The 17,669-nt window shown below is 39.7% G+C and overlaps 1 long non-coding RNA gene across 1 annotated transcript; it reads left to right on the top strand.

Moving 5' to 3' along the window:
* The first annotated feature begins 57 nt into the window (after positions 1-57).
* Positions 58-14,767, top strand: LOC142179059 (uncharacterized). The gene is made up of 2 exons (XR_012707194.1): positions 58-539; positions 14,325-14,767. It is a non-coding gene; the product is annotated as an uncharacterized LOC142179059 (long non-coding RNA).
* The last annotated feature ends 2,902 nt before the right edge of the window (positions 14,768-17,669 follow it).

Below are 17,669 nucleotides of genomic sequence, written 5' to 3'. Positions count from 1 at the left end.
CTAAATGTGTGCTCGTAGATCCAGGTAGCTCAGCCAACATAATTAGGTCAAGGGTGGTGGAGTAGCTCGGACTGCTTGACCTGATCATAGCCGCCTCTCGAGTCCTCAATAGATTCCACATAGCGAGTGAGACAACAAAAGGCAAAATCATCCTACCGGTCAATGTAGCCGGTACAATCCAAGATACAAAGTTTCATGTCATCGAAGGTGACATGAGATACAATACCTTACTTGGAAGGCTGTGGATACACAGTATGAGGGCAGTACCCTCGACCCTCCATCAAACGATGAAATTTCCAATCAATGATGGAATAAAAGTGGTATACAGGGAACAACACGCAACAAGAGAGATGTTTGCGGTGCACGATATGGCACCGACATCAACACCCTCCACATCAAAGAGGCCAAAAAGCAAGTAAAAATCAGCTAGCAACCACAACCTTCATTCTCGACTACATCCAAACAAGTGAGTAGAGGACAGTGCTGCATCCCTAGAACAAGCAATTGGAATTTATCAAAGCTCGAACGCCATCATTAAGGTACAACCCTCTCCTTTTTTATTTGTGTTTTGTATTAACTTATTACAGGTGTTTGATTGAGAGGAATCGAAATGCCTTCCAGCTCGAAGACTCTGGGTTTTAAAGCATGCGTGCTTTTTTTCCCTTAGACCAGATTTTATCCCGAACGGGTTTTACCAGCGAGGTTTTAACCAGGAAATATACATATTCAACCTAAGGAGACCTCATCAAGTATTCAAGGCTTCTCTTTGATCAACCTCAAATACTGAGGGGCATCACCCTAGGAGGTCAACTCTTTAAAAAACTGAAACTATGCCTAGGAGGACCTCGATAGAAGAATGATGTATTGGGCCATACGGTCGAATGAATTGTGTCCATATAGAATAATTGGGCCTCCAAAAGGCAAAAACAACATGTACAAGTACATAAAATAATTGAGGAAGCCTTTTTTGCTTACCAAAACACTCGAAGAAATTCAATACTTTCATGTTAACCGTCTCAAGTGCCAAAAACCCTTGAACACTCGGGGACTATCATCGACAGTCAGCTTGTCGAAGCCATCAAAAAGTCGAATTTGTAAAACCTCAATAAGGCAATTTCGAGCTCGTAAGACCTCAGTGGGGCCGCATCATTATGTAAGACCTCAACAAGGCATGGCCAAACCTATAAGACCTCAATGAGGCATACTCAAATTTATAAGACCTAAATGAGGAAATACGGAGTTATAAGACCTCAACGAGGTGTACTCAAATTTATAAGACGTTATAAAGGCATAACCCCAATTGAAGGCCAAGGCTATATATTTGAACTTGCAAGACCCCCAAAAAAGGCATACCCTCGATATGGACGCCAAGGTCACTACACATGGGGATTAAAGGCTACGGCCAAACAAAAAGACTACGGTCGAACTTAAAGGCTACGGCCAAATTAATGCGATTCAGAGACGTTCGTCTGCCGTTATAAAACTAAAAGCCTCCAAATACTTCGAAAGTACTTCGAAAAGAACCAGTTAATCAGGCTACCCTCAGCATAAGCAGGAGCTTCGATAATATCAGCTTCGAACAATAAAAAGGCTTCGAAAACAATCAGCCTTCAATGAAAAGGTTTCAAAAACTCAACCTTTGAGCGAGCCTCCCAAGGTACTCAAGTATCGTCACATATCGACTCATAATCGAGGTTCTCGTTTGAGCCATTGAAGAGTCAGACGAACATAAAACCTGACAAGGCATAATCAAAACTTCAAAAATCTTTAGCCAAAATGAGGGAAAACTATAGCCAAATTAGATGTCGCATCGACCCAATCTAAAAAGAGCATAAAGGACAACACGTAAGAGCCTAAGGGCCAGCCTAAAAGAGCCTAAGGGCCAATGCGTAAGAGCCTAAGAGCCAGTCTAAAAAAGCCTAAGGGTCGATATGTTGAAAACCAAAGGGTCAATAAACCCGAGTCAAAATTTGACTCGAGGCTCGAACACCGAACGGTCAACTATTATCAATCACTCATCGAGCATAAAAACCCGAGGGGTTTATGTCACACCTCTTTTTTTACCGACACCCCAGAAGGGAGTAAATAAGGGAGTTTTTTTCAATTTAAGTGACAATCGAAACGGGATAATTTATTTTTAAAATTCAGAGTCACCACTTGGGATAATTTATGGTGTCCCAAGTCACCGGTTGAAATCCCGAATCGAGGAAAAGATTGACTCTGTATTACAGTCCACGAACACAGAAATTCGGGTAAGGAATTCTGTTAACCCGGGAGAAGGTGTTAGGCATTCCCGAGTTCTGTGGTTCTAGCACGGTCGTTCAACTGTTATAATTGGTCTATTATCTGATTTTGATACATGTTTTAGCCTATGGTTCAATTTTAACTTTAAACCACTTTTAATTATTTTAAGAAAGATTTCAACGTCATCTAAAATGAGTCTTTGGACCACACCACATGAAATGCACCTGCAATCCGAGACACATTTTATTCAACGTTGTTATGATTTGGATTTGGGTCACATGAAATGTACACCCGAGTCTAGGAAGGTAATTTTATTAAAATAATGCGCCTAAAGCAACTCCGCACTTTCAAGTTTGTGAGGGCCATGGAAATTCAACTAAATGACACACCTCGATTTCTAAAGGATTAAAATTAATTAAATAAGGGCCATGAGTTTAGGGATTTTATTTGACATGGCACGACTCAACTTGCATACATATAGATTTATTAACTTCTCATCTTTATTTTTTAAAATGAAACTTTTGTTATGACATTAACTAATGGCAGTAAGCTTACATACTTCTGTGCAATTAAAACTTTCAAGTTTCACAAGTCAAAACTACTTTCAGTAAAAAAAAATCACAAAATTAACAGATGGAGTGAAATCACTTGTAACAAAATAATTCAATAAGCAAACCCAGTATCGGTAACAATTAACAGCACTTGACACTTTAGAGTTTATGACAAGTTCTGTCAATTTGGCAAAATTCTTTCAATTGTTCTGTCAATTTTCGCTAAGTGACAATTGCTAATTCTTGGCATTTGTGTATGAAAAATCGAACCTCAAGCGAGTCCAGCCAAACATATTCTCTAATGTCATATTTTTAACATACGGATAATACTTATAAGACCCATCTCGCTTAGTCTTGGCACCTCAAACTAATCTGCATTTTTTAGCACACAAAGGAAACACCCATATATTCATGCATCGCCGGTTTCTGGTTAAGCTCGTCGACAATCAGGTGAGACGGAAAATGAGAGAGAGAGAGAGCCTTTGAGGGAAGGCAGTTGTTACTTCTTCTTCCCGTGTTTGTCAAAGAGCAAGGATATCGAGAGATCGACTCTTGTTTCTTGGTGCAGAGAAGAACGACGATGGAGGTTCCTCCATTTTTGGGGAGAAGCTGCTGGTTCTCGGCGAGGTCTGGTGGAGGAAAAAGGTTGGTTCCGGCGTGAGCTATGGAGATGGAGCTAAATTCTGGGGTTTTATGGTGTCCTCCATGAAGAAGATCCAAAAGTTACGCTGGAGGGGTGCTTGTTGTCTGGTTGAGGAAGACGACGTGTGGAGGGGCGTGTTCTGCGTGTGTTTATGGCAGAAGATGAAGGATTAAGAAGATGAAGCTCACGGCAACGGCTGCTTCTCCATTGTCTTAGGTCTTTTAGGTCTGGGGCCTTTTGGTTGGAGAAGAAGCTTCAGAAAGCGACCGATTCCAATTTTTTAGGTCCCTCCCCCTATTTAGCCATTATGTACTATTACATAGGGGTAGGGATTAAGTTAGGGGTGTGGGCCTAGAAATTATGGGCTTAGTAATTATGGGCTAGGTTTAAAATTAGGCCTAAAATGAGTTGCTCGAGCTCAAATTTTATTCTTTCTCCGTGAACGAGACTAAAATACGGCCTCATTTATTAATTAGTCCTACTTAAGTAAAATAGATGTTAAAATAAGACTAACTGTTAAAATAAACTATTTTTTTTTGGTATTTTTCAAGATTAAAAATGATTACAAAAATATTAATGAAACTATTTTTTTTGTAATTTTCATTTTCTTGTAATGAAATAAAGTAAAAGAGTCAAATTAATTAAAATAGCTATATTAGGCCTAAATTAAATATTTACATGTGAAAATATAAAAAATCTTAGGGAGGGTCAAAAATCACATGTCTACAGTTTATATCATAAGTCCGACACACCGAACTGGTTATCGACAAGCATTGAAATTCGTTCCAAAAAGGCAATGGGAAAACAAGAAATGACAAGAAGCAAAAATCCATATATATATATATATATGATAAGGTTTCACAAAGACATATTTACAAGGCTCACGCCTGGAGATGATAAGGTTTCACAAAAAAATATATTTACAAGGCTCACGCCTGGAGCCCTTACATAGAAAAGGAACAAATGAAAACCTAATCTACCACCAGGGTTGCTTAACCGGACAGAGCTACCTCGGAAGTTGTGCCTTCAACGGCCTGGCCCTTGACCCTTGGAACATCGATGGCATCTTCCCCTTCGGGGACTTCACCATCGTCTTCATCATCCTCCGAGCCGCTAGTCGAATCACTAGCTGAACCATCGTCGGAAGAAATCAGAGTTGCCAATTCTTCTTATAGGGCCTTCACTCTCTTCATCTCAGTAGACAAATCGATGCCCCCTGCATATACATTCTCGAGATACTGTCTCTTAGATCTTAATCAGCCATTTTCCAAGGCTTCAGACAGTTTAAGCTCAGCCTCTTCGGATATCTTCCTGGCTCGAGCATTTGCAGCATCAACATCTTTTCTGTTTGAGGACATGAGCTCAGCAGCCTCGGACTTAGCTGCAGATAGCTCATTAACTATTTCATAATGGATATCTTTGTACTTGAGGCTTTCTCCCCTCGCCCCTTGAAGTTGGCACTCAACCGAGGTCAGCTTCTCTCGAAGAGTTTCTTTATCGGAAGACACCTCATCCTTGCGCCGCTTCAGCCTAAGGATTTCGGTATCTCTGACTCTAAGCTCCTATCGCATTAAATCGTCTTTTGGCTTGAGCTGAAAAAGTCAAATTAAGGTATCAAACATTCAATTGACTAAAGCACAAAAATAAAGGTCGTATTTCCTTCTCATCGAGATCGGCCCGCTCTTGAGATATCCTCTCCAATTGATCTCGAAGGTCACCTAGCTCCCCCTCTTTTTGGGCATGAAGGGCCTTAAGTTCGCCCAATTTAGAGATGAGCTTCCTAAATTCATCCTCACAATGAGCTAACTCTACTTGTGACTTGGAAAAGGCTTGGTTGGAGAGTTTTTAAGACCTGAAAACATTGAAGTAGAGAGTCGGAAAAGCAAAATCGAAACTCAAAATACAACGGTCAAATCAACATTACCTGTTGTCGAAGCTTCTCGGCCTCTTCAAAGATCAATGAGGCGTCGATATCAGTGCCTTCCTCAACCCCAGCCAAATATCCTTCAAACATACTATTCTCCCTGGGGGATGCCTCCACAACGGGAGTTTTCATCACTTGGGCATCCCATATTTGTCCAGGAGAGAATGTTGGGCCCAACAGAGGCTCATCTACGTTGATCACCTCGACGGGGTCGACGGAGGACCTCTCCCTCCAACGAGGGGCTTTGTTAATAGTTTCTTCGGGTTTATCAACTAAGTGCCCCTCGCAACCGCTGTGTTTTGGTCAATGGTCGGTTCGGGGACTTCGTCTAAGCCCCCTTTAACAATTCCCTCAGATCGGGTCCACCTCGATGGCCTCAGTTCTAGGAACCTCCGGCTCAATCACCTTTAGCTTAGTAGATTTCGAGGTAGCATCACTTCTTCTACCCCCAAGTACAAGCGAGCAGTCATCACTCTCTTTGCCCTCGGCACAAAGACCTTCGGCCGCCTCCCGAGTTGAGGCCAATGAATCAGTCTCAGGCCTTTGAACTTTAGCCTTTTTTGGCTTCGGGGACCTGGACGATGATTTCTTCTTTCTATTCTTTTCCTTAGCAGGCTTCGGGGTATCTACTTCCTCCGACGAGGGTTCCCTCATCAAAACGGCCTCCAGAGGCACAAAGGATGAGAGAGCTAGTGAGAAATATCATCTCTAAAGAGCTTGAATATGAACAGAGATAAAAAGTCACCATGATTTTTGGCCTCCCAACGGGTCTTAGCCAGATCGCGCCACATGCTCTTAGCATATGGATAGATCGAATCAAGTCACCAGACCCAGCCTGAAAGATCGTTGATAGCACCGGGGTACCACTCAACAGCTGTATCATCGAAGAAAGTTAATTCAAAGTCAAGAAAAGGTATCTGATCAGTGGAACATGTTTACTTACGATTCATATTTCATTTCTTGGGGAATGGCATTCTCTCAGCAGGGATCAGGTCTGAGGTCCTGACTCGGACAATGCGGCTCACCCACCCTTGGTGCTTGTCTTAATCGATTCTAGCAAAGAAGGCCTTCGAGGATCGACATTTCAGCTTAATTAGGCCACCTCGATAGGGTCGGTGGCTATAGAGTCTAATTAGATAGTCGAAGGTAAAAGATGTCACGCCCCAAAACCGAGGAGCACGATCGGCGCTCAACCCATTAAACTCGACTGAGCAAGCCTATTAGATTTCATTCTACCCAAAGTCATCCTTGAATAAAGAGGAGATATACTCCATTATTCAAACTCTGAAAATATTTCATTAACAACTTTCACTTTGGTTCCATTAGCAGTTTCAACCATAGTATCCAAAATATAATAATTTTTATAGATATGAAGGAAGACATATTTGCCAAATACCAATATTTCCAATTTAATTCCCGATACCAAACACCACCCACTACCTATCTACGGAGCCTCTAAATACAACCGATGAGTAATATGGAAATGCCAGCAACAAGGCTCTGACTATATCTCAAAATACAAAGTACATGATAAATAATGGTACAGGATCCCGAAATGAAGTGAGGCTCACCAAGTCAGCTGAAAGGATGATGCGGCACTAGCTGCGACCAACACTGTCTGCTATAGAAACACCTACATCCATTTAAAGACATAGCGCCCTAGGCAAAAGGGACATTAGTGCCATCGAATAGCACTAGTATGTATAACTAAACACCATCTAGTTAGAAAGAACTTTCATACAAGAATAAAGAGAAAATCATAAAGACAACAAAGTTTCAAATAAGCACAATGTCAACAATATAAGGAGGTTCACATGATTTTCACATAGTTTCTGAAATTTTAGGTTGGAGCATCCCACACTGTTGCATCATTATTCACTTTGCCACCGCTTCTTTGAGCGGAGTCCGATCACGGCCCGATCGGCTAAGCCATCTCCCAGAGACGTTACCATTATTTCATTCACACTTTCTAGTTTCGAACATCAATACATTACCACCATATGTATATATCATGACGTCCGATCACGGCCCAATCGGCTAAGCTGTCTTACCAAGACGTTACCTTAATCATAATTTCATTCTCACTTTCCGATTTCAATATCAGCACAATACCACCATGTGTGTAGCATGGCATCCAATCACGGCCCGATCGGCTAGGCCGTCTTACCAAGACATTACTCCTTTTCCATCATTCATCTCATTTCACATATATCAGATCATAGGCACTTGGGGCCACAATTATCACATCATACTTGGTACTAGGCCACATTTCATAGTTCAAACTCTTTTCCTCCAAATCTCACATCAATATCAATTACAACATCAAGCCATTCAACCGAAGATGTCAAGTACACATGAGAGGAATCATGAATCATGGGCATATACAATATTTCGGACAATCACACACCTCAAGTTTATTAGCAATGGAACTTTAAACACAACAGATTCTTCCAAAAGGGAGGGGACACACCAAACCACAACAGAAACACACATCAAACGCATAAATAAGCAATTACACTAATTATTCTTGAATTATTCTTTTCCAATCATGATAATATATAATTTCAACATCGAAGTATGTAACAACTTGGATCATATTGAATGTACTTATAAGGCAAAACATTATCTCGAATAGCCGTTTATGAGCATAAATTGTGTATAAAGCCTTTAGGGCACTTTATCATTGAAGTCATTTATGGAAATCAGAGTCAAGGCTCATTTCATAATCTGTTTCATATTTTCTCATTGCATAGGCACTACCAGGCACAATTATAACTCAAGTTCTTGGCACGTTGGCCACATGTTATTTCCCCAATTCATTTGATTTATTTCAAACATCTTTATACACTACCAACAACTGGACACAATTAATTAAATACATTTAGTACACATAAGAACAATTAGGAGGATCAACCATAATGAGTTTTCTCACACAATTTGGCATAACGATCTAAGTTTAAACTTGATTTGAAGTCGAAGCATTTCAACACATGGTTCACATTCTTCTAACATCCTTAAATTACCAAGGATAGCATATCGAATATATTGAGACACACCTTACACGTATATATTTTGCAACACTAATTCACATGAAGTAACAATCAATACAGCAATCAAAGATCGATCTTAACAACATTTTCATGGACACCAAAAGAGCTCAATTTCTAAGAAGAGGAGGTTTTAGCCATACATACCTCAAATTTACCCCTTAATGATACTACAATGATCCAATACACTTAAGAAACTTCAATCTACAATATAACATTCAATGGGGCCAATATTAGTAACAAATTCCATAACTTAAGTCATTTAGGCATATTATCAAACACCTTGTAGGTATAGATCTTTACACCTCATAACTGTAGTATTAGTTCATCCAACTATCACTATTAACCAACAAATTATTCCACCATCATTCCTAACCAATTTATAACTTCCAACAACACATGTATGACCAACCATTCATACCCAACCATCAACCTCCTTAATTAACCTATTTCGCAATCTCTGCAACACCAACACAACCTAGGTTAGACACTTATGGTTTCCAATCACCATCCCATGAGTTCTAACGTATATATCATACATAAATAATCACCATAGAGTAGTTAGATATGATAGACATACCTCTTGTAGTAAAAATCTTGAGAATCCCCACTTGTAGTGTTCTTGACCAATTTAGGGATTTGAATGAGAATCTATGGATTTTCAAGATCAATCCTTGTTAGTATAAGTGTTTAGGAGTAGTAATCAACTCAAAATACTCCAAAAATCTTACCTTGGATCATAGGAGGGAAGTATGGGACGGATTCCCCTTGATAGAGCAAGCCCTTGCTAAAGAAATGACTTAGAGACTCTCCATACCCGGTCTTGGGGTATTTAGAGATCTGCTACTAGCGTGCCCGTGCTAATGGCCACGCTCAGAGGCAGAATACTTTCCCGATATGCGCGGCCGCGCTTCCGCCGCGCACCTGGGCATACATATGACACATGCCCAGTAAAATTGTTGTAACTTTCTGTATACGCCTCCAAATGATGAACGGTTTGATGTGTCGGAAACTAGACTCAAAGAACTTTAATTTGATTGGTTGTGCATCACACAAAACCTTATATAACTGGAGATATTATTGTCCAAAGTGAAGTCTTGTGCGTACTCATTCACAACTTTAGTCCATTATGAAATTTTCCAACTTGGCTTAGATTTAGGCCTCTCCTTAGACCCCAAATCACTTACAATATGACTTATACATTTATTAACATATCCAACTGATATCCATAATGTCATGAATCCTCACTTGCACACAAAATAAAATAATTAGCCTACCTTGGCTCTACGAAATCTTAAATTATTTAGCAAAATTATCTGGGGCTTTACAAAAGACATCCCTTCAACCATGTTTGAGAGATACCTAATCATATAAACGATGTGCCAAAATGATGGATAGATTTGTCCAAGTGTCACCTGATATTAGCTGCAGAAATCGAGGACCACTGGATCTATCGATGGTAAAGAGGATAATTCTGGGCCTAAGGTGAAAAGATATATGTATACACTAAGGAGACCGGCCTTGTGCTTGGTTATGTCTTCTCCTCATGAAGGAATCTCAACTTTCACCACCTTCCCCCAATGGCAGCCGGCCTTCACCTTTTCGATTTTCAGTTATTAAGCTGATGTATCGAGACATGGGTACGCATCGTCCCGGAACAGAGGAGGGCTTTTTGACCTGGAAATCTAAAGATTTATCACAACGCCCGGGAGTACACTCCTCGATACTAGGAGCAACTACCGGTTTACCTTTGGTAGTTCGAGAAGACGATGAAGCTTTTTCCTTTTGAGGAACAGTTTTAGAGGTTTTTGCCATTTCTAAAGCGGAAGATCTGAGAAAATGGAAAATGTTGTTAGGAAAGAAAAGGGAGAGTTCAAAGAAATTGAAAGGGGCCAAATGAAATCTTGGAAGCACTAAGAGATTGATATCGACAAAATGGTGGGGTTTTTCTATTTATAAAGGTCGTTTGAACATGCTGAGGAAGCCAAAAGGCCGACCGTTGGCCGCCTGTAATTAATGATTTTGAGAATCGTACCAAAGAAACCCTTAAGTAACTTCAACCGCTTACGTCATAATATTGGCGTTAGAACCAAAGTATCGAGAATCGGCTTGGCGGAAATTATTAAGCACAATCTACGACTTGGGCTCTAGTAGTAATTCGCTCGGCTATTAAAGCCTAAAGGCTACCCGAGTTCGAGACAGTTCTCGCCCGGGGACTATTTATAAAGCCTCAGGGCTACTTTTTCTCTCAAGTTCAAGCGAACGCTCACTCGATCATTTAGCCCACGGGCTACCCAAGTTCGAGCAGGTTCTCACTCGGGGACTACTCATAATGCCTCAGGGCTATCTTTACTTCGAGTTCAAGCAAAGGCTCGCTTGACTTTTATGCCAAAAGGCTACCCGAGTTCGAGCCAGTCCTCGCTCGAGGACTATTTATAAAGCCTCAGGGCTACTTTTGTTTCGAATTCAAGCGAATGTTCACTCGATTATTTAGCCCATGGGCTACCCAAGTTCGAGTAGGTTCTCACTCGGGGACTTTACTTCGAGTTCGAGCAAAAGCTCACCTGACTATTAAGCCCAAAAGGCTACCCGAGTTTGAGCCAGTCCTCTCTCGGGACTATTTATAAAGCCTCAGGGCTACTTTTTCTCTCGAGTTCGAGTGAACGCTCACTCCATTATTTAACCCACGGTCTACCCAAATTCAAACAGGTTCTCACTGGGGAACTATTTGTAAAGCCTCAGGGCTACTTTCATCTCTCGAGTTTGAGCGAACGCTCACTTGATCATTTAGCCAATGGGCTACCCAAGTTCGAGCAGGTTCTAACTCGGGGACTATTTATAAAGTCTTAGGGCTATCTTCATCTCAAGTTCAAGCAAACACTCACTCGATTATTTAGCCCACAGACTACCCAAGTTCGAGCAGGATTTCACCCATGGACTATTTATAAGGCCTCATGGCTATCTTTATCTTAAGTTTGAACAAATGTTTGCTCAATTACGGGCTGCTCGAGTTTGAGAAAACTCTCGCTGAGGGATTATTTGTAAAATCCTAAGAGCTATCTTTATTTTTAGATGATCGAGCAAGCGCCCACCTGGTTGTAAAATCTAAAAGCTTCTTTAGTTCAAGAAACTTACCACTCGAGGACTATCAGCGAGGCCTAAAAAGGCTAGGCTTTATTCCAAAAAATCGAGACCTTCCTTTCACTCAATTCGGACCCAGAAGTCCTGGCGACCTAAGTTCGCATCATTCTTAGTCTAAGGATAGTATGGAGCTCCAAGGAATGTCATATTAACCAATTAAAAACCCAAGGGTTTATTATGATCGGGTCTAATATTCGGACCGATCGATAAAGTCATACACTTGGATTTCTCACAAACGAAGGCAAAATGGAGTTCAGCACAAGTTGAAGACAAAATAAAGAAACTCTTACATTGATAAAAGACGATTACAAAGACCCACGAGGGGTTCTTACACAGAAATAAAAAAGCAAAAAACAACAGCTAAAAAGCCTAATCTACTTTTGAAGGTATATCCTCGGGAGTGACATCTTCGAGAACCATTTTTTCTCGGGGACCCCATTTCGATATTCAGAGCATTTTCTTCGAGAACCTCCTCTGAAGCAGCAATATATGAGGAAAAGGCTATAGCCTATCAAAAAGCAAAAGCTTTTAACAAGCAAGGAAAATTGTGGCCTGGTGAAAAACCTGGCGAATATGGGTTTCGTCAGTACTACTATTGTGAAGCCACTTCTTGAGACATTGCACCGGTGTGGGATGCGAAAGTTAGTTGATAATTCCGCCTCACTCCATGAAAAGCAAAAGGAGTGAAGCGCCACACCAGGTGGGAGTTAAGAGAGATTAGCAGCAGTTTACGATCCACATATCTTCTGATAAGGGAAGAATTTGAGGCTCTTCTCTCATTATTTCGGGCCAACAACAACAACAACTCGGTGTAACCCCACTCAGTGGGGAAAGGCTTTGAAAATGAGTCATGGCATAACTGACAAAGTTGTTGGCGTATGACCTTATGGTCACAAGTTTGAACCATAAAAATAATAGTTTGGAGGAGGATGTAGAAAAGGGAAAGGGATAAAAGGTTGTTGAAGAAAAGACGGAGTGAAGTCTTGGTTCAAGCAATCCCCCATTTATAGAGGGACAGAAATGTAACCGACGACGCAATCTATGCCTTTGGAAAAACATATCAACGGTGCAATCAATGCCTTTGAGGAAATGGATCAGCGGCACAATAAACGCTTTTGGGAAAATGAACATGCGGTATATTCAGTGATTTTAGGGAGATGAACTAATGGGATATTTCAGTCACTTCGAACACTTACATCACGAGCATGATGTCATCACAAGAGGTTCGAGAAAGTTGAGGTCAAAATCATTTCTTATCTTTTCATTCTAAAAAATAAGGGGACTATCTGTATACGGTCAAAATTGGGGAGTTCGACTTTGGGGCTACTATGCCGCTCCACGCCTAACCTCGAAGAAGCCCAAAGCAGAGCGTTAGGTGCAACCCCGAGGTGTATCCCTCGAGGGAACATATCGGAGGCTCACTATGGTCGACCTCGGAACAGTACAACTGATGATCGTCATGGAAAGGTAGAAAAATTCCCAAATACACGTGGTTAGAGCTTACCAGGTCTACAAGAATCGTACAAATCCGTACTGAGCCATTATACAGCTGTATTAGTAGCATTTCTTCATCATTTATTTGGCATGTACTATGTTGGGATTGACCCCTCCTATATAAAGGGGACCCTTGTCATCTTGTAAAGGATTTGGATTATTACACAACATATTGAATACAATACAATATTCTCTACTCTTTGCTTAAACAGTTGTTCTACTCACTTATTGTTATTTCTTTCATTGTTCATTTATTGTTCTTCATTTATTGCTCATTATTAATCGCAAAAGGCCATTTTTGAGGCCTTCATCATCATTTATTCTTCATCAATTGTTCATTTCTATTAACCCCGTCTAGACCTTGAGGCCCTGCTTTAACCAGTTCGAGGTCCATCCTTGTGACCCCATTGGTTTGCATTTCTTATTTTCTTTACTTACGCTTAGCATCTATTGCCTTACAACTAGTATTAAAATAAATTACAGACTTTTAGAACTGCAAAATCTAATATAATTGTAGTTATCATTTTCAAGGTAAATAGAATGCCTCAGGCAAAAGAAAGATAAGGATCATCTAGCAAAGCAAATCTTTGCAAAAGGAATACCATTCAATGTCTCCTTCTTCATGTGGAAACTTTTCAAAAAAAAAACTACCAATGGATTACACTATATTGAGGTTTGGCTTTCAATCAACTTCCATATGTTCATGCTGCAGAGTACCTAAACCTGAAACTGTGGACCATGTGTTCGCTACCAGTGAGTTGGCTACAAAGTTGTGGACACATATGGCTAGACCATTGGGAATATTGCATAATGGGATTTTAGTGCAGGAAATTTTAAATTTTTGGTGGAATACTCAACCTAGAAACCAAGTTCATAAACTCGTCCTTCATATAACACCCTATTACATTCTATTGGAGCTTTGGAAAGCAAGATTTAACAGAAAATCCAGCCTAAAGAACACTACTATGTATAGAATTGCTAATCAAGTTCTTTTTAGTGTGCAAGTTACCATAGCTAAAAGGTTAGGCAAGATGGAAGCCAACTGAAGATGGGAAACTATCTGTCTAGTTGTGGAAAGATATAAGACTAGGATCACTGGCAGCTTGGTGTACTGAGATAAACCTCAGGGAGATACATGGAAACTTAATACATATGGTAACTTCATACGACGATTGATACTGGAAGGAATATGGGGGAACGTTAGGAAGGGAAATGGAAACATGATTATGGTATTCGCCAAAATTATTGAACTCACACCTAACAATCTTTGTTAACTGCAGGCTGCTAGTTATGGAATTAACTGATGTTATGATCAACAACACACACATCTTGTATTAGATATGGACTCCCTGGTGGTGGTCAACATGCTAAAAGGACATGTCATATCTCCATGAAGATTGAGAAGGCAGTTAAGGAAGGTCAAAAGAAAATTCAAGAGAGGCAAATTGAAATCAAGCATCACTATAAAGAAGCCAATGCAATCGCTGATGCATTAGCCAAGGAGGCAACTATAATGGATGGTGAAAAATTATACCTCAGGGAAGACGAATTACCAGGGAATGCTAGATGTCTTATGAGGATGGACAAGCTACACTTGACTTTTGTGGAGGTTTTGCTTACATGTGCCCCTCCTGTATTACGATAATGTTATAACAAATAGGGTAGGGGTCCAAGTCAAAACCCCACCAACACAAGAGCTATAAACGTGGTTGGTTGGATTCAATGAAAAAAATGGAAGGCAAGACTTGATAGGAAAAAAAAAAGAAGCTCAGGTCCTTCCAAATAACACGAATATACATTTAATTTTACATTTGTCATACTTTGACCTTATGGTGGGTAACTGCCACTTATCTAGTAAGAAGACACTTTTAACAGTTCTAGGGAGATGTTGGAAACTCTAAAATGTAAGTCTGATTAGAAGTAGAAGCAAGTTTAGCCAGGCAATCAGCCACCTAATTACCTTCCCTGAAACAGTGATACACTCCGACTTTTGCCTCATTTATGATGCTGATGATGTTGCCTGCAATCTGTTTGATCATCATATTGTTGGTCAGCATATTTGCAATAATCAGGGAGTCGAATTCAAGAACAAAATTAGTATACCCATGTTGACTTCACCATTTAACTCCAAACTCATCAGCAAGAGCTTCTGTCATGTTGTTGTTACTCTGTATGGGCACTGAAGAGGCAATGATTAAGTTGCCATTCTTGTCCCTCATAGTGCCCCATGGAGATTGAGAAAGGCAATAGAGGAAGCTCAAAAGAAAATTCAAGAGAGGCAAATTGAAATCAAGTATTGCTATAGGAAAGCCAACGTAATCGCTGATGTAATAGCAAAGGAAGCAGCTACAATGGATGGTGAAAAATTATACCTTAGGGAAGACGAATTACCAGAGAATACTAGAGCTCCTATGAGGATGGACAAACTACACTTGGCCTCCTTTAGGTATAAACAACGCAAACATTCTAGTGGCATTATGAACCTCCTTGGTATATCAATTAGGGAAGGATCCCTCATAAATAAGAACCATTTTGTCCCTCATTCAGTTACTTTTATTTTACCAGTTGTGTGTTAGAATTACAAGCAAGTTTAGCCAGGCAATCAGCCACCTAATTGTGGGAACTATTCAAATAAAAAAAAAATAATAAAAAAAAAAGCAAAACAAAAGTTGGCAACTAGTTACAAGGCAACAAGTTGAAATGGACGATAACAAGATGGCAATTTGCAAATCTGCAAATTGCAACGAATGAATTTGATTGGCTAAGTTGAACGGATCCTTTGCTTATAGATAGTCATTCGGTTTCATTTTAAGTACACCAAAAATGAGAGAAGCCAGAGAGAAAATCCATAGATTGTAGTCTGTGAGATAAATATTGAGTGTGAGTAATATTGTAATTGAGGTGTTTAAAATAAAGAGTATTATTTCTTTTGAAGTTGTGGTAATCTCTTGACACTACCAAGTTGTAATATTATAGTGGTATTATATTACTCCGCTCGGGTATTGTAATTTATCATGTTAAAATATTTGGTGTCATTATTACTCTCTTGTGTCATTGTTATATTTACCGTGAATATTATTCATGGGTGGGATATTAGTTTTTCCAACAATGTGGTATTAGAACCATAACGAATAATGGGCTGCTATCTTTTCAGTAATCCCCGTCTCACAAAATATAATTATGAGAAATAGTGTCTACGCATGAAAGACATTCTTGGCTCCCAGAATGTGTAGGAAATCATTGACATAGGTTATGCAAAACCTGATAATGAGGAAGTTTTGCCTCAAAATGAAAAAGATGTATTGGAAAATACAACAAAAAAGGATCAACAAGCCCTCACGCTCATCTACCAATATTTGGATGATGCCCTATTTGAGGAAGTGACAGATGCTACCACCCCAAAGGAAGCTTGAAAAATTTTACAAAATTCTCTTCAAGGAGATGACAAGGTGAGGAAGGTAAAACTTCAAACTCTAAGGGCTAATTTTGAAGTTTTAAAAATGAAAGAATCCGAATGCATTTCGGATTATTGTTCAAAAGTGAAGGCTGTTGTAATCAATTGAGATGATACGGGGAGGACATAGAAGATGTTCGTATGGTAGAAAAGATCCTTCGTACTTTAACACCTAAATTTAATTTTGTGGTATGTGCTTTGAAGAGTCTAAAGATTTAGACTCAATGATGGTGGAGCAATTGGAGGGTTATTTACAGACCCATGAAGAACAGATCAAGAGGAGACAAGAAGTGCCATTAAAGCAGCTTCTTAAAACTCAGGCATCCTTCAAGGATTATGGAGGTGAAAAGAGCTATCAAGGGAATGGATGGGGACGAGGCCGTGGCGGTCATGGACAAGAAAGAAGTAACGGTAACAACTTCAACAATGAAATTAAAATCCGCCAAACATTCAGAGGTCGTGGTCGTGAACAAAGAGGAGGAAGAAGACGTGACTACTACCAAGAAAATAATGGACAAAGGTATGACAAATCAAAAATTGAGTGTTATAATTGGCATAAATTTGGCCATTACTCTTGGGAATGTCGTAGAAATATTGAAGAAAAAGCTAACATTGTTGATGACAAGAAAGTAGAGATGAGTCAACACTATTGCTGGCACTCAAGGTAAAAGATAGGGATTATTGTAGCTCATGGTATTTGGACAATGGAGCAAGCAATCACATGTGTGGATGCAAAATAATAATAATTGTGGAGATCAATAAAACAATAAGAGGTAATGTGTCCTTTGGAGATACCTCAAAGATTCAAACCGAAGGGATATGTACGATTCTCATCTCCTGTAAATATAGTATTTACAAGATAATTCAAGATGTTTATTATGTCCCTAAATTAAAAAGTAATATTTTGAGTTTGGGCCAACTTCTTGAAAAGGAATATGACATCCACATGAAAAATATGCATCTTTGGCTAAGGATTTAAGTGAAATTCTAATTGCTAAAGTACATATGGCAAAGAATAGATTATTTTCTCTGAATCTTAAAACAATTGATGCAAAGTGTTTGAAGGCTAGTGTGTAAGATGAATCATGGTGTTAGCACATGAGATTTGGGCACTAGAATTTTGAAGCGCTCAAAAAAAGAACATGGTGCATGGGATACCATCAATCAGCCA

This window comes from Nicotiana tabacum, unplaced genomic scaffold, assembly GCF_000715075.1.
Source record: "Nicotiana tabacum cultivar K326 unplaced genomic scaffold, ASM71507v2 Un00272, whole genome shotgun sequence".
NCBI lineage: Eukaryota > Viridiplantae > Streptophyta > Magnoliopsida > Solanales > Solanaceae > Nicotiana > Nicotiana tabacum.
The sequence above is the reverse complement of the archived record's forward strand: the minus strand, read 5'-3'. Positions and strand labels throughout refer to the sequence as shown.